Consider the following 23,153-nt stretch of genomic DNA (forward strand, 5'->3'; position numbering starts at 1 on the left):
GGAAAGTGGACAGAGGATAGTTAGGGGGCAAAGTCCAGAGGAACTAGAAGTACCTTTGACTTCTTTAAAAATGTAACTCTGTGTCACAATTATGAGCTAACTCTTTATTAAAAAGAATTTTTGATCCTGCAATCCTGGCAATCCTGTAAGGATTTCAAATCCTCCTCCTTCCTCCTTGAGATCTTCTCTAATAATTAAAGTAAACATTCATTTCTTGCCTGCCCCACTGAACACCCAGAGCACTTGAGGTTTATACCCTAGGTCTTAGCACTTGATTATATTTATTTTTTTATTTCATCATATACTGTCTCCTATCACTCCCTGATTGTGTCCTGCGTGTATCCATAATGAGAAAGAGCATAGACTGGACAGCCAGACAGACCCAGTTTAAGCCAGTGTCACACTTACACATTCCAAGTTACTTAACCTCCTCCAGCCTGAGTTTCTTCACCTATAAAAATTGACATACTTCCTTGCAGCCTATTTAGATTGAATGAGAATCTATGTAAAGGTGCATGGTACAGTAGACCATCCAGTAAATATTTCCTTTTCCTTCTTTCTTTCTCAAAATGGAGGACTCGATGGTGTACTTCTTTTGTGTCTGCTGCACTGTGACAGGGACACTGTCAGAATCCCAAACTAGACTTAACGAATAAAATCATAATGCACATTCTCTGGCCAGAACAGATAATGGAGTTTACTGGACTGGTGCGTGCATGCGTGCATGTGTGTGTGTGTGTTTTAACTTAATTTCCACTTCATTTTATTCAGCTTCTAAATCAAGAACTACTACATTTAGCCAAAGCGTGTGTTAGGTTGTATTTGTAAAGCTGATTTAAACAATGCCATTTCCAAAGCAGTATATTTGAGTTACACAGCACCGCTCATGATGTGGGCACTGACTCACTTGTAGCCGACATGCTGTGTTCCTGTTCTAATGGGCAAATCCGGTCTTTGTGACAAGTTGCACAAGGCCTCTCTTAAGCTGGGAAAATAGAATGGCCAGGCTTACCTCTCAGCTCTGCGGTAAGCAGCTGTTCTTGGTCGTGAAAACTGTTGGTGGCCCGCTGGAATGATAAAAGCAGGGACATTGGAGAGGGACCAAGGTCAGAAAGTTATAAATCTAGCTCTTCCCAAACACTGAAACAAAAATACCAGCTGCAGGCTCAGGCAGCCAGCTCTCCATTGGCCGTGGGCCCTTGGAGCTAATTGATTCTGTAAGAAGGAAGATAAGTCCCATTTTTAAATGTCATAAATCAATCAGAATATATTTCCACTATTCTTGCTGCAAAGCCGGGGATGTCCTTCGTATTTTCAGTGTGGATATTAAATATTAAACAACAATGCTCTGTAATGTAGGTTGCCAATTTGGGCCAGAGTCCAATATATTTCCACACTTTGAAGACATAAAGTAAATGCCTCATCACTATGCATGTCTGGCATGCCCCATCACAGACCTATAGGACAAATCTTGGCAGAAGGTAATGAGAACTGATAGAATTCTTCATTTCAAAGCAGTAGGATATACTCCAGAGGTAAAAGCATATGAAGGATGGATCAGTAGAGACTATTTGCTTTCCTCTTTGCAAAAACCCTATTATTCTTGTCAGACAGGTTTTGTAATTTATTTCACGGGCTCCTGTGACATCTTATTAACTGGTCATTTTGAAGGCAAAATGAAAATATTTATGATAACACATTAGTATCACTGCCTAATAAAGGGAAGGGAAAAGAACTATGTGTGACCTGTCACCTGATGTGCCTTGGAGCTTTGAAAAACAGGAAACTGTTGTTAATGGGAAGCCAAATAACCTTCCGGGATTATGTGTTTATAGAAGTAAGGGTGAGGAGAGTATGCAAAATGCTGAGAACCCGATCGAAAAGCAAACATAAGCTTACATACTTAAATATGAGTGGGCAGGAGAGGGATGTGAGGAGGTTGCCCTTTGCTCTTTGGAGTTGGTTACCAAGGACAGTATTACCATCATCCACCTTCTCACGATCTTTCTCTTTCAGTGGGGTGTCAGATCACAGTGTATACCCTCATTTCCATTTTCCTATCAAATCCATATTTTTATCAGGGATGGTGGCTGTGGCTACAGAGAGGAAAGCCCCTAAGCTTAGAGTGCTGAATGGGTCTGAGTTCTGGTTCTGCCACTTAGTGGCTTTGTGATGTTGGCACCTCCGCTTAACTGCTCTGAGCCTTAGTTTACAAATCTATGAAATAAAGAAAATTATATGAAGATTAAACAGTTGATTTCTATCGAGGCATTCTATCAAATGTGAACACTATATATATAGTTATACAAACATAAACTCTTAGTATTATTTACTATATGTTTCTCATGTCTTCTTTTGAATATAGATAGAAAATATGTTGGGAAACAAGTTTTACCACTTAGATTTTTTCTTATTTTTTAATCTTTATTCTTGAGAGAGAGAGAGAGAGAGCATGAGCAGGGGAGGGGCAGAGAGAGAGGGAAACACAGACTCAGAAGCAAGCTCTAGGCTCTGAGCTGTCAGCCCAGAGCCCAACACAGGGCTCAAACTCAAGGACCACGAGATCATGACCTGAGCCAAAGTTGGATGCTTAACCAACTGAGCCACCCAGGCACCCCACCACTTAGAATTTTTAAAAGATTCCAGGGCTCCTGGGTGGCTCAGTCAGTTAAGCATCCAACTTCAGCTCAGGTAATGATCTCACGGTTCGTGGGTTCAACCCCGTGTCAGGCTCTGTGCTGACAACTAGCTCAGAGCTTGGAACCTGTTTCAGATTCTGTGTCTCCCTCTCTCTCTGACCCTCCCCTGCTCATGCTATCTCTCTCTCTCTCAGAAAAAAATAAATAAAAACATAAAAAATTTTTTTTGAAAAAAAAGAATTTTTAAAAGATTCCAATAAAATAATAAAATAAAAGTCCGGGCAGACTTTTCCTTTCTTTTTTTTTTTTTAATGTTTTATTTATTTCTAGGACAGAGAGAGAGAAACAGCGTGAGCAGGGGAGGGTCAGAGAGAGAGGGAGTCACAGACTCTGGAACAGCCTCCAGGCTCTGAGCTGGCAGTCAGCAAAGAGCCCGACGCGAGGCTCGAACCCACGAACCGCGAGATCATGACCTAAGCGAAAGTCGGACACTTAACTGACTAAGCCACCCAGGCGCCCCCAGACTTTTCCTTTCTTTGACGAGCCCTTATTTCTATTTTTAGTATCGTTCTTGTTACATGGTTTATGGCTATTTGTATACATGTGTCTTTCCTCCAGTGGGATTATACCCAGGGACATAGACAATGTCTACTTTACTATAATTCCTTAATTCCTTGCACAATGTATGGGAGAGCAATTCAGAAATATTTTCTCCATAAACAGAATGAAGAAGAATTTCAAAGGGAAGTGCAAATCTGACATTCTTACACCGTAAGCAGAGACCAGGGAATAAAGCACACTTACGTGATGATGATAAAAACATTGTTTTAATCTATGTGTTTTCAAAAGAGGTTGCTAGGATGTTGAGGGGTCCAAAAACTATCATGCAAGAAGTGGTTGAAGGATCTGGAAATATCTAAGTGGAGAAATACATTCTACCAAAAGCACCGTGACTGGAAGGGCTCTTGCTGGCCTATTCAGTCCATGGTGGGCATATTCAGTCCATGGTGGGCAGGGTTTGTGGTCTTGTTCATGCCTTTGTTCTCAGTGCCTTGCACAGCACCTGACTGATAATTAACTGTTATCAATAATTAACCATTCAGTGAAGAAATTCTACTCTCTAGAAGGGACTATGTCATTTCAGAAGAAGGAGTTAGACTTTCACATTACTGTGTGAGAGAGAATTGGACCCTGGAAATAGAAATTGCAAAGAAGTGAAATTCAGATCAATGTATCTGAGTTTTCTAACTAGTTTAAGGTCCAGTTGAATATCTCATTGAAGATATACAAATTCCAGATAGCCATTCCTCATGGATGTTTTTCAAAACTGATCTGTACTGGCATGGGGTGGAGGGAATTACATGCCTCCTAAGGTCCTTTCTACCTCTGAGTCTGTTTTCAAACAAGCTAAGGTGTATGTGTGTGTATGTGTGTGTGTGTGTGTGTGTGTGTGTGTGTAAAACATCAACTCCCACTACCATCATCCTAGAAGTACCTAAATATTGCCCCCACTAGCTTGCTCCAGTACCTGAAGTCCCATCACCAGGGAATTTAAGGGTGAGGGGAGGCTTGATACTGTGTCACTAGGTCTCACTCAATTTTCCATCATTAACTTATTTAACCAATTGTAACCAATTGTAGCTGAAATTTTTCATCATCTTTGAGCATTGTTAATTGCACAGCCCTTTTCAGCTTTAAATTCAGACCAGTAAAAATCATGGTATTATCAAACATCAAAAATCATAGAAGTGTTATTTTAAAATGTAAGCCTCTTAGGGGTGCCTAGGGAATGTTAGTTATCTCAGTGCTGATCAGAAGTATTAACACACAATTTAAGGGTGCCTGGATGGCTCAGTCAGTTAAGCATCCGACTCTCGAATTCAGCTCAGGTCATGATCTCACACTTTGTGAGATCAGGCTCTGTGCTGACAGTGCAGAGCCTGCTTAGGATTCTCTCTCTCTCCCTGTCTCTGCCTCTCCCTCATTCATGGTTGTTCTCCTTCTCTCAAAAAATAATAAATAAACTTAAAAGAAAATGTAACCCTGTTAGAAGGACTCAAAACATATTAAGTCATTGTCAGTCATTGACCATGAAATATGAATGAATCCTTGTCATTAGCCAGAAGTGGTTCTGTACAGTGTTACAGCCACTGGTGTACAGTGGTTAAAACCATAGCCTGGGTTTGAGTTCTGTTTTTGCCAGTTCATATGGCCTTTGAACTTCTTTGTGCTAAACTTTCCTCACTTGCAATACATTGGTTTTTGTCAGGAGTAAATGAGATGAGATACACAATGCACTCAGAACACTAATTAATACCTAAAATGTATTAAGTACTTGCAAAGTTTTATTATTATTCCCATATTACAGATACAGAACCGAGGCCCAGAGAGGCTAAGTAACATGTTACAAATTCAACCAGGCAGTCTGACATCATTGAGATGAAGTCTCCTATCACTCTGTGGTTCTACTTTAGAATAGCCCCCCGTGGGGCAGGGGACTGTGGGAAACCAGAAAACCCTATCAACTCCAACCTCCACAGGAAGGCAGGGTATTGAGATGAAAAAGAGACAGAGACAATTGGAACCCAGTTGCCTTTCTGATGACTTTGCTAGAACTTTCCCCAATGTTGGAAGTGGGAACAGGCCCAGAGAGGAACGAATGGGATGGACTTTGGAGGCCCACCCTGTGGTAGTAGGTGTGGGGCTTTTGTTTGCTTGTCTTGTCTTTAATTTAGAAGCTTGATGCCTCATGAAGAACACTCTTGGCTCTACATAGTAAATACAATGACACCCCTTTTAAAATCACTTTACTTTTTAATTAATCTTGTTTGGGGGAAACCAGCAGAGAACCCAACCTAAAACCTCCAGTTTTTTACTGTATATTCATAACCTTAAGGAGAATTCAGAGTCAACAGCTTTTATTAAAGGCATGCCCTGTGCCGAGAGCTTTCATGATCCCTTTAATCCTCACCTCAACCCTGGGAGGAAAGTATCATTATCCCCAAGGTCACAAAACTAATAATGTCTTCACTCCAAGTTCATCTCTTCCCAGTAAGCCATGCTGCTTCCCCAGAAGCTGTAATAATGACCCCCAGAAACCATCTCCTTGCAAAACAAAAACAACTAGCTTGTATTTTATGCCAGGATTTGCAATCATAGAAGTTAATCTCTTCACAGGCTTATAAAATGAGCAAGCCATATAAGCAGATGTCTAAGATTATAAGAAGTGTCAAGTCTGTGATCACTTCTCTTTTGATGCATAGTAATCTTTCATTTCCATGTCATTTACTTAAATTGAATACCTTACTTATAAAAGCAAAACTAAATGCTATGGAAATTTTGGAAAATTACAGTAAGTATAAAGAAGAAAATTAACATTAACATTTTGGAGTATTTCACTGATTAATAGATATATAGATATGTAATAAAGTTTTAATCAACTTTCTTCATGTAATAATATAGAATTTCTCATGTCATCAAATAGTTTTTATAAGCACTTCTTTAATGACAATATAAAATATAATTTTATAGGTATACTATATTTATTTTAATCATTCCCTTACTGCAGGGCATTTATTTTTCATCTTTTCACTGTTATATATAATGCTACACTGACATGTCATTTCACATAAACTTTGCCCATGTCTCTGATTATTACCAAAGACAGAGTCCTAATAATGAGATTATTAGGCCACAGGTTATAAAAGGTAGTGTTGCAATATTTCTGCTTCTTTCTAATCAGATATACCTCTGTGATAAAGCAAGGATTCTTGATGGAACAAAAGGATTCTAAAAAAGGATGATTTGGGGCACCTGAGTGGCTCAGTCGGTTAAGCATCTGACTGCGGCTCAGGTCATGATCTCACGGTTCATGGGTTCGAGCCCCGCATTGGGCTCTGAGCTGACAGCTAGCTCAGAGCCTGGAGCCTGCTTCAGATTCTGTGTGTGTGTCTCTCTCTGACCCTCCCCTGCTCACGCTGTCTCTCTCTCTCTCAAAAATAAATAAAACATTTTTAAAAATTTAAAAAGGATGATTTTTAGATAAGACTGTTCATCTAAATTATATGAAATAAGAGCTGTCAAACTGGGTCCAATTTAGTCCCACATGACTCAGGATGCAGAGTGTACATTAAACGTCAAAATATCTTCAGTCTGTTGATCAATAAGGTAGTGCTCCGTAAAGCCAGTCACCCTTGGACCAGGCTAGGTTAAGGCTCTAGGACATGCAGCAGAACGTTCCCTTGCCATCTTTTTCCTTGAAAACAAACTAAATCCACAATCAGTCCTTTATTTCAGCGGTTACCAAGTTTCCCTGGGCCCGGTTGTGTGCTGCTGCTTCCATGCCTTCTTCCTTTCTCTAGAAACAGTACCACTCAAAACATCCAAGAGTTCTTGCTATTTCCAAACACAAAGGCTCCCTTAAACACTCACAGCTAGTTCCCAGAACATCTCTATTAATTTCCTTACGTTTCATTTGACCTCCCTGTTATCTGTGGAGGAAAATGTGTTTTTACAGGAATAAAAGAAATTTATAGAAAGAAAACTAGAAAACAAAGTAAATCGATTTTTATAAGATGTATCAGACTAGAAGCCATAGAGAATGATATAACAAACACCAGTTATCCACTTTCCCAGCTTAAGAAATAAAACACTGCAAATAATTGAAGCTTTCTGTGCATCACTTCTCCAATCACATTCCCCTGGCCCTCCCCAGAGATACCCACTATTCTGCATTCAGTGTTTATCAATTCGACATCTTTTTTATGTTTCTACTCCATGTGCAACTATGTCACTAGAATGTAGGTTCTGGGAAAGCAGGCACTTTGTTCACTGCTATATCACCAGCACCTAGAACAGCATCTGGCACGTTATAGGTAGTCAGTAAGCATTTATTGTATGTAATATAGAAAATGTATTCCTAAGCAATGTAGGAGTTTTTCATGTTTTTAACCCCTTATAAATTGTCCCATAGTATACCTATCCTTCTCAGTCTGCGCTAATAATGCAACCCTGCTTCATTCATTTTTACTGCCATATAGCATTCCAATATAAGACTGTGACACAAATTAGTAACTTGTTTTTCAAATAATCAACATTTAGGTTGTTTTTAGTCTTTAATATTGTAAATGTGGTACAGTGAACATCTGGGAGCCGCTTCCTTATTCAGTTGTGTAGGGTTTCTCCATAACAAATAGCAGGGGAGAAAGTGGACAGGGTTTGGCCCTTTGCTCTGCTAAATTCCCTCCTCTTCTAAATCTCCACTAGTGTGAATGCAAAGACAAGAAATCAGTCAGCCCTCTGGGGCATCAGCGTCTTCAAAAGTAAAATGAGGCCAGTTGGCCAGCCAGTCTTTCAATGGGCTTGTGCATTTTCAACTTAATTACACATTTCCAAATTGTCCTCACTAAACTGATCCTAAACATTAAAATGTAACAGTTACATGGGGCACCTGGGTGGCTCAGTTGGTTACGTGGACTTCAGCTCAGGTCATGATCTCGCGGTGGGTAAGTTCAAGCCCCGTGTCGGGTTCTGTGCTGACAGCTGAGAGCCTGCAGCCTGCTTCGGATTCTGTGTCTCCCTCTTTCTGCTTCTCTCTCTCTCTCTCTCTCTCTTTCTCTAAAAAAGCAAACATTAAAAAATAAATAAATGTAACAGTTATATACCAATGGTATTTCGACTTATGCAGTTCTATCACTTCATGCAGCTCTATAACTTATGCAATTCTATATCAGTAAAAGCATGTGTAAGTACAGTTATACTATATTTGGAATATATGCGTCAACTCTAAATTAGAAACATTTAGAACACTTTCAGCCACAACGGTGTGATAGTTTGGTAAGGACTACAGACTGCTTCCGTGAAACACTTCTGTATTTTTCTAAATCAGTTTGCTTCCACCGTCCTATCCTTGTAGGTAATGGAAGTTTCATTCTCAGCTTTGGTGTGGTGAGTCCCTTCTTCCTCTCCTCTGGATTCATATTAGAGTCTGGGAAGACTTATCTGGTCCAAAGAGCTTGAGGAAGAGATTTTTGGTCTTCAGCTATTTATGGTCACCATGAAGTTCATATCATTTGAGACTTTGTTATCCATGCAAAAGTGGGCTGCTCCATTCACAGCATCCATGCTGCTCTGATCAGCTGGACCACAGGGGCAGTTGAGACCCCAACTATCCACCTGTCAAATTCTCCCACAGGCCTTGGCATTTCCTAGGACTTTTAGCATGAGAGTGGGGCTCAGGTCTTATCCATCCACAAGCTACTAACTCCCTCTTTGTGCTGGGGTAGCCTCACTCTCCTCTCTGGGAAAGGCAGTATTGGTCGTCTCCTCTCTTTGGATCTCACCCTAATCACACTGTCTCTGGGGCACCATTACTCCATGTGGCCTAAGAGCCTAGGCATTCTCTCTCTCTCTCTTTCTCTTATCCTGTGTGTGTGTGTGTGTGTGTGTGTGTGTGTAAAATGAACCAACAGCAGAAAATAAGACATGGTTACTTTTTCATCACATATCCGGCTAGCTTTATTTCTAGAGATTTTAATCATTTTTATTTTTATCAGCTTTATTTACTCTGAAAATGACTGCATTCAAATACTGTATTTAAATTCTGATGACCAGACGGTAGCTATCTTGTTGACTTTATGTTTTCCAAAGGGACTTAATAGATTTGCTAAAACCGGAAATTAATATTTATCACTGAGAAAAAAAATCATTGTCAGGAAAAGACAGGTTGAATGGATAACTATTATACCTGCAGCTTTCCACTGTGGAAAGCTTTAATTGATTCACTCTGGTACACAAATAATTGAACAACATTAATTTTCACATTTTCTGGATTAGGTCTAGATTGCCATTTAAATGGAGATGTTCTCTCTCAAGCTTTTTTTTTCTTTTGTGAAGTTCAATTTATAGACTACAATCTTTAACAAAAGTTAAGATCTCAAGTTTCATCTTCTCTCTGAACAAAGATCTTGAACAAGTTAGTTAATTGTGATCCTTTCTTTAGCTCTGTGGTAGAAATCTTTTTCCATAGCCGAAACAGTGAAGATCACCTCCTTCTTGCTGAGCACTCAGTATGAGTCAGGCATTAAGTTAAGTGATTCACATACTTTACCTGGCTTGGAGCCCTATCTGGTCACCATTATTAAGCCCATTTCATAGATGAGGAAACTGAGACTGAGAGTTACATGACTTGGCCAAGATAAAACATCTAGTGTGTTGCTGAAGGAGGACTTGAGCCAAGTCTCTCTGATCCAAAACCAGTGCTCTAAATCTGGTAATCCTCACCACAGCCTGNTCTGGGCAAAACTATGTTTTAAAAACTCTCAGAATGATTCTAATGAGCAGCTGGCATGAGAGTCACTGCCCCTCACTAGGAAGGCTGATGACTGAGGGGATCAAGTGTACAAAACTAGTGGAGCAGATCAAAAGCACCTGCAGCAGTGGTTTCCAAGATATGAGATAATAAGATCTTTTCAGATTAGTTTAAATGTGAAGAAAATGTGCCAGTTCGTGAAGGTGACCCCGAATCAGAGTAAGTATAACGGAGGTGCCTGGGGTTTTGCCAGTTCCAGACAATGACTCAGCTCAGCCTTCGCCCACAGTGGCTTGCTTTGTCTGGTGGAGAAAACCGCCCGGGAGGACCCTAACACAGCAAAGAATTCTTCAGGAAGTGAGGCAGTGAGTGTGAGATGTAACAGTTTTTAGAGAACAGTGAAGAGAAGACTCTAGGCTCTGATCTTGCAGGAAAATGGGACTTACCCCCACCCCAACTGCAACAACCCCTTCTAAGCAGAGTGAGGTATCGTTTGGCATCTGCTCAGATAAAGATGCCTCAGGAGATTTAAAGACTATTCTGGTGCCAGAGAGGAGAGCCATCTCAACTTAGGTGCATTTTTCCATCTCCAAACTAGAGCTGCTGCTTAGAGGGTAGGGGAGGTTGACCGAACAAGAAGGGTGTGTGTCAGATAGAGAGTACACACTTGGGGCACCTGAGTGGCTCAGTTGGTTAAGTGGCTGACTTCTGCTCAGGTCATGATCTCATGGTCTGTGAGTTCAAGCCCTACATGGGCTCTGTGCTGATAGTTCGGAACCTGGATCCTGCTTCAGATTCTGTGTCTTCCTCTCTAACCCCTCCCCTGCTCGTGTGCTCTCTCTCTCTCTCTCTCTCTCTTAAAAATAAATAAACATTTTAAAAAATTTTTCAGGAAGGAAGTGAAGGAGGGAGGGAGGAAGGAAGGAAGAAAGAAAGGAACTCAAAGACACACACATGAAAGAACAGGCAGTGATTACAGTTCCACATCAGATGACCAACTCTCCCAACTTGCCTGGAACTGTTCTGATTTTAAAGCCAAAAGACCCCCATGCTGGGAAGCCCCTTGGTTCTGGATAAACAGGGATGGACAGTTGGCCACCCTTAGTCCCAAAGAACCACGAGGAATGGGAAAGAGTGGCATACGGGGCATAAATGAAGCCAAAAGCCTGGTTTTCCACCTGCCCTGGGCAGCATTTTCTGAAGGCCATCAACTCCCTCTTTCCAGTGTCTGAGGTCTTTGTCTCTATATATTCCTTTATTTTTCTAGAGCACTTCCTGGAGTAGCTATCTAAAAAATAATCGGTAGAAGGTAAAATTTTTTAAGGCTTCATTACTGAACTGGTTTATCTTTCTTCATCATTTTCCAATAGGTCACCCCTGTATTTACCTGGGAGCAAAACCAGTTTTCCTTGCAATGTGGAAGGCACATTGTCATCTTTTACCTTGTCTTTTACCTTGCCATGTTGTAGTCTGGTGTTATTCCGAGTGCCCATACTCTGTTATTGTGACATGTGTCTTCCCCCAACCCTCACCTACCTGGAAATTCTGAAAGATCCTCTATTTATGCCTGGTTTTCTGAGATTTCACTGCAGTGTGCCTTGGTGTGGATTTGTGTCATTCATTGGGCTGGGCATTTGGTGTGACCTTTCAATACGGAGACTCGGGCCCTTCAACCCTGGGACATTTTCTAGTAATTTTTTTGCTTGCTCATTCTCTACGCTCTGCTATTTCTGTTCCTGCTTGTAGATCCAGCTATTAGACTTCCTAAATTGATATTATTCTTTTCTCCCATTCTCGGCCGCTTAGCTTTTCTACACTGCTATGCTGTCTGGGAAATTCCTTAAGTTCATCTTCCAACTGTCCTACTGATTGACTTCAGCTATCATATTTCAAGAGCTTTTTTCTTCTTCCCTGTTCCTTTCTCACATCATAATTTATTTTAATTTTATGTTTGTAATATCATCTCATATATTTCTATAGCATTTAGATTAGTTTCTAAATTTTCTTCATTTCTTACATTTTTATTTCCTTTGGATGTATTTGTTTGTACCTCTTTCTTTCATATTTAAAGATTTCCTTCTGAGTTTTAAGATCCATAGCCATCTATTTCTATTAAGAATGAGGGGTGCCTGGGTGACTCAGTCTATTGAGTGTCCAACTTCAGCTCAGGTCATGGTCTCACGGTTCATGAGTTCGAGCCCCACATCAGGCTTACTGCTATCAGTGCAAAGCCTGCTTTGGATCCTCTTTCCCCACCCCAACCCCTCCCTTGCTCATGATCTCTCTGTCTCAAAAATAAACATTAAAAAAAAAAAAAAGAATGAGGCAGGCCAGGGGCACCTGGGTGGCTCAGTTGGTTAATCATCTGGGCTCTTGATTTCAGCTCAGGTCATGATCTCACAGTTCATGGGATCAAGCCCTGTGTCAGGGTCTATGCTGACAGCAATGAGACTGCTTAAAATTCTCTCTCCCTCTCTCTCTCCCCCTTCCCTGTTCACCCTCTCACTCTCCCTCGAAATAAATAAACAGTTTTAATTTAAAAATAATAAAAACCATCGTATTTTTTAAAAAAGAAGGGGAACTTGGGTGGCTCAGTCAGTTAAGCATCCAACTTCAGCTCAGGTCGTGATCTCACAGCTCTTGAGTTTGAGCTTTATGATGGGCTCTGGGCCAACAACTCAGAACCTGGAGCCTGCTTCAGATTCTGTGTCTCCCCTTCTCACTGCCCCTCCTCTCTCAAAGATAAACGTTAAAAAAAAAAAAAAAGAAGGAATGAGGCAAGCCACCATGATTAGGCAGCATATTAGTTTCCTGTTGCTACTGTAAAAAATTACTACAAATTTAGTGACTTAAAACAATATAAACTTACCATCTTACAGTTCTGGAGGTTGAAACTCCTAAAGGCAGCAGGGCTGCCTTCCTTCTAGAGAGGCTCAAGGGAAGAATCTGTTTCTTTGCCTTTTCTAGCTTCTAGAGGCTACCGCCATTCCTTAGCTTATGGACCCTTCATCCATCTTCAAGGCCAGCAACTAGCCTCTTCCAGCCCATATGTCCCTCACTGTCCTCCCTCTCTCTTGACTACTGCTTCTCTCTTATACCTCCTATTCTGACTCTAACCTCCTACCTCTCTCTTTAAGACTTCTTGTGATTAGTATACCTGGGTGGCTCAGTTGTTAGGTATCTGACTTCTGCTCAAGTCATGTTCTCACAGTGTATGGACTTGAACCCCACCTTGGGCAAGCAAAAGCCATGCTTTGGGGGGAAAAAAAAAGGGATCTCCACTTTGGGTGAGCCCCGCTTCTCTCCCTCTTTCTCTCTCTCTCTTTCTCTCTCTCTCTCTCTCTCTCTCTCTCTCTGCCCCTCGCTCACTTGCACCCACTCTCTCCCTCAAAAAAAAAAAAATTCTTTTGATTACCTTGCCCCACTCCCACCTTGATCATCAGGAAAATTTCCCAATCTCAAGATCCCTAACTTTATCACCTCTGCAGAATTCCTTTCGCCACAGGTAGCATACTTACAAGTTCTGAGGATTAGGACATGGATTTATTTGGGGCAGGGGATTGGAGCATTATTAAGCCTACTATAGGCAGGGACTGGGTATTTCCCTGTGGACCTCCAGTGCCAGAATGTATAATTTTTGCTATTATTTTCCAAACAAGTAACTTCTGGTGCTTTGCCTAAGGAATAGGATCTTGGCTATTAGTTTACTCACTGAGGGGGGAGTTAGTGGTCCAGATGCCCTATCTCATTTTCAGCCTCTGGTCTCCCTCCTGGGTCCTAGGACCTAGGTCCTCTGTCCTTAACATTTATCCCACTTCTTTCTCCAAAGAACCCAAGTAATCTTTTTAGGACAGATCTAATTTTATCACTCTCCTTAAAAACCCCTTAATGCTTCTCTCACTGTTCTCAAGATTACTTTCAAATTCCTTTCAGGGATTACAAGTTCAAAATGCTTAGGCTTCTGCTTGCTTCTGTAGCCTGTAAAAGTTCTCCAAGTATCCTATACTTCCCCCATCATGGCAAGTTTGGGAGTTTGCCATTGCCTTTTGACTTCTGTGTGTGTGCCCTGGCACCACCCCAGTAGCCTGGAAGAGCCACAAAGACAAACATCAAAACTTTGTCTGTTCATTCATTTGACCCAGTGGCTCTCAAACTTTAAGAAGCATGAGAGTCATCTGGAATACCAGTTAAAAAACACAATTCCTATGCCGCACTCCTAGTTTCTGATTTAGTAGGTCTGAGGAAAAGTCTGAGAATCTGCATTTCTTACAAGTTCCCAGGTGATGCTGATGCTTCTGGTCCGGAGACCACAACCACAGATTTAATTAATACCTATTGAGCATTGTCTTGTTCACCTCTATCTCCCCACAAGCTAGCATAGTGTTTGGCATAGAGTAGTCCCTCAGTAAGTGGTAGCCATCATTATTGTTATTACTGATACAAGCAGTTCGAGAAGGAAATTTATCTTGAGTTCGTTAAACTAGGAAATAGTTGATTAAATATCTGTGACCTCTGAATCATTAAAATATATTTCATATAAAGAAACAGAACTTGTAATCTTTTATCTGATACAGTGCAAGTACCAACGGGAAACACTGACATTCAGCGAAATCTGTGAAGGCTCTAAATCTTATGGTTTAGCGTTAAGGTACATCTCATATCTCAGAAATATGACACAGTTCTAGACCTTGCCCAAGAATATAAATTTCAGGGGCACCTGTGTGGTTCAGTCGGTGGAGTGTCTGACTTCAGCTCAGGTCATGATCTTGCAGTTCATGAGTTTGAGTCCCGTGTTGGGCTCTGTGCTGGTAGCTCAGAGCCTGGAGCCTACTTCAGATTCCGTGTATCCCTTTCTCTCTGCCCCTCCCTTGCTCATGCTCTGTCTCTCATTCTCTCTCTCAAAAATAAACATTAAAAATTTTTTTAAGAAAGAATACAAATTTCATTAATAAAAGAGTCATCAAGACAAAAATGAAGAACATTTTCAAATATAGTGACTGTGTCCAATAAATGCTGATAAACTGATCAAGACCTTATAGAATGGAGGGAAGACCTTTTACAATGGGTCATTGTACACATAAAATAAGGAAAGGTGTAGATAAGAGATTATGTCCCTGCCAGCTTTGTTGCAAAAGAGGTCCAATGAGAAGCACTTAAAATAATCATAAATGTCACAGAAAATATACATAAGGAAAGAGTGGATATTTATATACAGACCCACTCCTTCCTTTCACCAGGGCTTTGTTGCCAAAGTCAGATAAGATTAGAACTTGTTTGCTCACATACATTGGCCCCAATAAAAAAGAAAAAAAAATAATAACCATTGTTGTTTAGACGTTAAATTACCCATCTTAAAATTGCTCTATATTTTAGCTTAGTTTAAAATGATCCAGGGAAGCCATCAGAATGTTCTAAGAACATTATGTGAAGAATAGGAAGTTTTCTTTGTAAGAAGACAAATAGTGGTGTTTAGAAAAGCGTTCCTGATTCTCTACTTTCTAAGAATATATTCTGTCTTTCCCAGGCCCACAAGCCTTTATGTTATTCATAAGGACAAGAGAGAAGATAGTCTGTATTATCCACATCATAAACTTTAGTAACCATTACAGCTTTCGTACAAGAAAATGAGCAGCCCAAGGAGCCCTTGCATTGCCTTGCTATGACCCATTGTAGGTGCTTAACAAATATTTGTTGAGTAACAAGGTAGATGGATGATGGATGGTTGGATGAATGGATAGATGGACATCCAGACAGACAGTTGGACAAATGAATGGATGAGTTATATTTAAGTCCTGAATTTTCTGCTTAAAAATTTTTTACTCAAGGAGCACCTGGGTGGTTCAGTTAGTTAAGCATCCAACTCTTAAATTGGCTCAGGTCATGATCTCACCATCATGAGATTGAACACTGTATTGAGCTCTGTGCTGGGCATGGAGCCTGCTTAAGATTGTTTCTTTTCCTCTGTCTCTCCCCAGCTTGCATGTGCATGCACATGCTCTCTCTCGCGCTCTCTCTCTCTCTCTCTCTCTCTCTCAAAAGAAACATTTTTACTTGAGCAATATATGTTTATTTCATGGAAGTTATAGAATATAGATAGTTAAAAGGAAAAGGACTTGTAACCATGCATCCAAATTTAAGCTATTTAACATGTTAACACTTTAATTTTTATTATTTTTATGTGTATATATATAGTTTATAAAAACAAGGATCACAGTATACATATGACTTAGTTACCTATTAACATAATAATATGTTGTGAACTTTTTTCAATATTAATAAATATCCTCCCTTACCCTTTTTAAGTAGCTGCATAAAAGCAGAAGAAAGCACAACAATTTAGGAATTTAGTAGGTTTAGTTAGTCTCAATTTCAGAATCACATTTCATAAATACAGTGAAATCTTTCTCTGTGCCTTAAAATAGCAAAATTGGGTTTGTTGAAAATATCCCTCAGATAAGCTAGGAAGATTGTTATTGGTAACTTGAACTCTGTTTTAATGGAGAAAAGTAATTTGTATTAATTCTGAGCAAACTAGAACCTCTGCAGTGCCTAGAGTTATTTTATAATTTATTTTATAGACTAGTTTAATTGTATCCCTGCTGTCATATTTGCAATTTAGTATCAAATCTTTTTTTTCTTTTTTATGTCATGCAAAGACTTCAGATCCTAGTGGGATTATGGTAAATATAGATTGCTTGGATATGAATTAATGAAGCACTTCAAATACCTTATAGAATATTAGAGGAAAGAAACTTCATTACTGATATTTGAGGGGGGCCCAAGAATTACCACCTCTTCTTTCTGTCTAACCTCTAAACAACTGAGAAGTCCCCAACAGTCCCCTTTCTCCTTTCTGGAGAGTAAGAGAACAGAGCTCAACACAATGAGTCCAATAATAATAAATGAGGCGCGCATTGATTTAGTGCTTTTGGGGTTTTATCCATCATCTCATCTGAGTCAAGAAAATATCAATATGTCAATTCAACACCTACATATTGAACATCTGTTTACTAAATGTCAGGCACAATGCCAGATTCTGGGGTTACAAAACTTAGTTAAGATTCACAGAGTGCTGCCTTTCAAGGATCTCAGTCTCTTGGGAAAGATAAGCATGTTACAAAAACATACCCTCACTACCTGAGTATCTTAGTGAAGATTCTTGGGGTTGCGAGTCACAGAAACCTGTTTAAGCCAGCTCCCCCCCAAAAGAGGAAATATATTATAAACCTTTGTGAAACTCTCACAAATCTGAAGAACAACGTGCCTGACCATTAGCAACGATGCAGAACTAGGTGCTGAAAGGCCATTAAGAATTCCCCTTCATTTTATATCTGCACCCCTCTGTACATATTCTACTAGTCTCATCTACATGGTGGTAATGTGCTCACCAACTGGCCCAGCCAATAGAGACACCAATATATCTCAGTGTAAATTCCCATGAAAGGATGTTAATTGTCCAAGCTTGATGTAGGTGTGCTCCTGATCCAATCACCTTTGGTTAGGGTTACATTTTTAAGGCAGGATGGGTTCTGGGTAGTGAGTCTAATAGATGTTTACTGTACTGAGAAGTTATAAAAGTGTTATGGGTTACTGAGGAGGGAACCACCTGCTCTGTCTTCTATGTTGAAAGCACTGTGGAAGCTGAAAAGATTAATAAAAGCCACAACCAACTCTAATACAGGACAGAGTACAGTGTGGTGTGTACTATTACAGAGATTCAGGGGGAGCAAAGAGAGTGACTCTTGAATCCAGTCTTAAAGGAGACTTTTAATAAGAAGAGTTGTAGGTAGCCAAACAGGTCATTCTACGGAAAAACTATAGGGTGAATAAAGAGGCTGGAAAAGGTACTGCACATAAAAGGGTGGCCTGGGACTCGTGGGAACAGATAGTACACTGATGAGCCTGGAGGGGCAGACTGGCCTTGGTCAGGAAGAGCTTTTTCAGCGCTGCAAAGGTAGAAATGCCTTGTCATCCGTGGAGCAGGAAGACACCATCAGATCTGCATTTGAGAAGTATTCTATGGACCAAGTGGAAATATGGACTAAGTGGAGAGACTGTTTGCAGAGAGGCTACTGAGGAGGATATTTTAATAATTCAAGCAAAAAGAGATGACAGGAGTTGGAGTCAGAGCAGAAGCAGAGGGAATGAGATTTAGGAGGTGGAGGGAGGGTGGGTCTGCAGGACTTCTCATCCAATTCCAGGACTCAATTCTGAAGCCTGAGTCTGGAAACTCTTTGCCAAGAAGTAGAGGTGCTCATTTTGAAGTGTGCTTCTGGAAAGAGGGAGCCTCCTCTTCCCTTTTCTTCTCTGCTCGTCACTGTGCCTCTCTCCCACATTGTGCTGTTTCAATGGTGACTGGCTGGTGAGTCTGAATTCTGATGAAATTTCTAAACCCACTCTCCCTGTGACATATTTTTCTCATTCATGAAAGCAAAGTGCTGCCACTCCCGGGTCCTGTGGAGACAGAATACTGATAGCAGGCCAGGAAAAAAAAAAAAAAGCAACCGCTCTAGATTACCTTTTTGAAAAGCTCGTTTCAACTTCCAGTAGATGAAAAATGTGTATCTGCAATTCATTGAAGGCAATGAGTAGTCTGTTCTTGAGTTGCTGTGGCAACTGCTCCATTAAGTGAAAAAAAAAAATGAAAAAACAAATGTACTGTAGCTGCTCTTGAGCTTAACAATCTTAAAAAAAAAAAAAAAAAAAGGAAAAGAAGGAAAGTAATATGTGTGGTAGGTTATTTTCCCCAAGGCTTTCCTAAGACTGCATTTCTTGCTCTGCTTTTCCACCAGCACGTCCACAACAAGCTAAATGCCAGGCTTGCTGTCATCTGCGGTTAGCAACACATGAGCTTCAGATTTCACCTCCAAATGTTCTGGGGGTAACATTTGCTCACATCCAGCTTCCACCAAAGGCCATGTGGATGCATTTCTGTTTTGAAAGTGATAGAGTGGAGCCTCTGTTGGAAGAGTAGGTGGGAAGAGTGGGTGGGTTCTGGCACCAGATTTGACCCCAGGCTTATTTTATAATCTTAAATAAGAGCTGTGACTTTTCTTTTTTTTTTTTTTATTATCTCTATTTNAGAGCTGTGACTTTTCTTAAGACATGAAAAATTACCCCTGCCTTGATGCACTAAGAAACAAGGATGTAATAGTAGCACCTTACACTTGTACACCAATTACTGCTAATGAAATAATTCCAGTGGTCTTATTTTCTCTTAGCCACCACTCTCTGAGGTAGCCATCATTCTTCCCACTTTGGACAGAGTGACCTTTATGAAAACACTGAGCTGATCTTGTCACTTTCTAGCTTATAGTCCTCAATGCCTTTCTTCCCATTGCTCTGGGGATAAAACCTGAACTCTCACTGGGGCTCCCTGTGTCATTGCAAGGTGCCTCAGTGCACCATGCCCCTGGCTGTCTTTGCCAGCCCTTCTGGCCTGCCTTCAGCTGGCTTGGGTGCGGGCTGCTCCTTGTTTGGGCCTTCGCACCAGTTGAGGGCTCTTCCTGAGATAGGCATATCTCTCCCCACCTTCCCTCCCCTCCCTTCCTCCCTTGGCCATCTTAGAGCCCATTCCCCAGCCATGATCCACATCACAGTTTAGTTTTCCTAGAATCCCGTATTCTATATACATCCATATTTAATATGCATTCACTTATATGATTATCTAATTAATATCAGTCTCCCCAAATAGACACAAAGCTCATGAGCCCAGGGAGCATGTCTCATTCTTTAATTTTAGTACACATGTGGAAAAGACATGAAGAGGCATTGAAGAGAAGGATTTATTCCAGACTTTAGAACATTCCCATTGTCCTTTAAAGTTTTATGTCTTGCAGCTTCAAGGGAGGGACACCACTCTGAGCTCATAAGATGTGTCTAAAGAAACTGGCCCTGAGCCTCTCCGAAAGTAAAGTGGTTTCATAAACAGTGAGCACACCCTGTATTTATACCCTGCCCTTTCTCTTCAGACCTCATCCAGTCCTCAGAACAGTAGCATTGTGAAGTAAGAAGGGAGTGGTGGTTCCTGTATTATGAATCAGGGAAAGAGCAGAGAGGAGAGGCTTAAGTGCTAGGGTTGTGTCAAAGTGGGGCTAGAAGACCAGGCCGAGGCCAAGTTGGTATAGCAAACCCCAGGCTTATGAACAGAGTGCATGCTTAATTAGAGGGGTAGCTTAGGCAGGGGGAGAGGGAAATCTGACTGGCACCATGAAAATGGTATTTGCAAGAACTGTAAAACTCTCATTTGCTTCTCCCTCCATAACTCTCTTTTTTTCTATTCTGAATATTTAATAGAGAAAAAATGATCAGGGGTGCCTGGGTGGCTCAGTCAGTTAAGCATCCGACTCTTAATTTCAGCTCAAGTCATGATCTGAGGCTTCATGGGATCAAGCCCTATGTCAGGCTCTGCACTAACAGTGTGGAGCCTACTTGGGGTTCTCTCTCACCTCTCTCTCTGTCCCTCCAAAAGGCCCCCAAAATAAATGAACATTTTAAAAAATGACCAAACTGGGGGCACCTGGGTGGCTCAGTTGTTTGGGCATCCGACTTCGGCTCAGGTCATGATCTCGCGGTTCGTGGGTTCGAGCCCCGCGTCGGGCTCTGTGCTGGCGGCCAGCTCAGAGCCTGGAGCCTTCTTCGGATTCTGTGTCTCCCTCTCTCTCTGACTCTCCCCTGTTCACGCTGTCTCTCTCTCAGAAATAAATAAAAAACATTTAAAAAAAAATGACCAAACTGCACTCAAGGCAGGCCACTACTAGCCATGTAGTGCGTTTGTTCAAACTAGAAAAAGAACCTCCTCTACCACACACATCCTTCGGGGCATGGAGTAGTGAGTGGATTCAGTTGGTGAGTGTCACTCAGCTCCCCAGCCAAGATGGTTTGTACAGTGCACAACTGCAGAACTGTACATGGAAGCTGTGCCTCACAGGCAGGCCACCTCCAGCTTCCAGCCACAAGGAAAAGGCTGCCTTCTCTCAGCAGCTGGAGTACAGCCCTCCATTCTGAATGACCCAGCTTTCAAGAGTTAACTTCTTTTATAGGTTCGTCTTTCCTGGGCTTCTTTTATGTCTGCTTTTGGCAGTTGTTTCTTTTTTCTGTACGGCATTCTGTGGGAGAGACTTTGAGAAGTAGAAAAGAGCAGGTTGGTTTCCTTGGTTCCTGCGTCTGTTTGTGTTTTGGTAGTGGGTTGAATGTGTGCTTTTCCAATATGATGTCATCGTGGCTTTTAAATATTCCCCAGATACTCTTTGCCAAAAGTTCTTCAAAAGATAGTAAAATATTTCTCTTTTACCTCCTGTGGAACTTTGCACTAAGATTTTCATACAAAGAGGAGATAAAAAGGCTGGCCTTTTGAATACAACATACTACGAGAGGGCGCAGCTAGGTCACTCTAGAAAACAGCCCATTAGCCGCCCTCTGCCTTGTCTTGGCAGTGTTACAGCGGACAGCCAGGAGCGAAAGCGCAAAGTCATCAGGGAAGAAAGAATGTTCAAATATTGTTTCCAAATAAGAGGTGCTATGTATCAGTTAATTATCACTGTGAAACTGCCTAGAATTTAGTGGCTTCAAACCACATCCATTTATTATTTCTCTTGAGACACTAGGGTAGGCTAACCAGTTCCACTGATGGAGGCTAGGCTCACTCACGTCCACAGTGTAATGTGTCAGCTTGGCCAGGCTATGGGCCCAGTGGCTTAATCTAACAGCAATCTAGATGTTGCTGTGAAGGTGTTTTGTAGGTGGGGTTAACATGTACAGTCAGTTGCCCTTATGTAAAGGAGATTATCCTTTTATAAATTGAGATATAATTGACATGTAACATTGTATTCATTTTAGGTGTAGAAAATAATATACCAATATACATTGGTAAAAAGTATTCTCAATACAAAATAATTACTTGACAAATATCTTAGTCTATATGTGGTTAATTCCAATTAGCTTTTGCATTTGCAGGGGGAAAAAAACCTTATGGATACAAACATAATCCAATTCGCATAACTTTTCATGATTTTGAATTTTCCTAATTAATGACACATTTATAAACTATGTATTTTTTTAATATTTATTTATTTATTTATTTATTATTTTTGAGAGACAGAGCATGAGTGGGGGAGGAGCAGAGAGAGGGGGAGATGCAAAATCCAAAGCAGGTTTCAGGCTCTGGGCCATCAGCACAGAGCCCGATGCAGGGCTTGAACCCACGTACTATAAGATCATGACCTGAGCTGAAATCGGATGCTCAGCCACCCAGATGCCCCTATGCTATGTATATTTTTAAGTCTGTGCTCAGGTTTAGGACTCAGATAGACCTGAATTCGAATCCCAGCTCACACTTTTTTTTTGCTCCAATACACAGGCAGATTTCCACAATCCCTAAAACAGAGCTTCAAATATGTATAATGAAGATATCATCACCTGCTTCCGTAAGCTTCTAGTGAACAAATTAAATGAGATAATACCCAATAAGTGTAGTTATGATTATAGCCAATATAAGAAATACTATTTCAGGATTTAGAATGCACTGAAATGCCTTTTTTGTTCAGTCGTCTCAACGGCCTGCTTAATTCACTTGCTCACACTTTTCCCTGAAAAAAGAAAACAACTGTGACAACAGCAACTTTTACTGCATCAGCTTGCTGGGATGTGTAGAGACTCAACTTCTGTGACTGTGTAGAGTAGTCTGGAGGCTCATCTGTGAACCATCAAACTTGCACATCTTACAGTCTATCCCTGAAGACAGTCGGTGCAAGTAAGAATGACCACACAGGCCAGTATGAAGTAAACAACCCACAACAAATTAAATCAACATTAATGAAGATTAAGTGATCATAATTTATAATGAAAAACAAGAACAGCAGCGAGAAAGCACCTTTCCTGAAAATGTAAGATTGCCATTTTTAACACATGTTAAGCCCTGCTTGAAAACAGTCCTACATTTGGCATACGAAGTCAGGAACAAAATGTGTTTTACGTCGGCTTTAGCACTGAACATTTCCAGACCTTGTATAGCAACCAGATTCTTAGAATATTGAATTGGAGTCCCCCAAAAGCTCAAAAAATATGCTGATTTTAGGTTTGGATTCCAAATAATCTTAGCCTTTAATAACTCATTTATTGGAATACTAGTAAGTGCCTTCAAGTATAAGCAAAAAGTGAAATTCTATATATGCAAGCCTTTTTTTTTTTTTTTTTTTTACCCAAAA

The 23,153-nt window shown here is 40.7% G+C and overlaps 1 protein-coding gene across 2 annotated transcripts in view; it reads left to right on the forward strand.

Moving 5' to 3' along the window:
* AK5 (adenylate kinase 5) overlaps positions 1-23,153 on the forward strand; it is a 228,566-nt gene that overhangs the window by 133,965 nt on the left and 71,448 nt on the right. The window lies entirely within an intron of this gene.

The sequence above is a fragment of the Crocuta crocuta genome, unplaced genomic scaffold (genome assembly GCF_008692635.1).
Source record: "Crocuta crocuta isolate KB4526 unplaced genomic scaffold, BGI_CrCroc_1.0 scaffold125, whole genome shotgun sequence".
Taxonomy (NCBI): domain Eukaryota; kingdom Metazoa; phylum Chordata; class Mammalia; order Carnivora; family Hyaenidae; genus Crocuta; species Crocuta crocuta.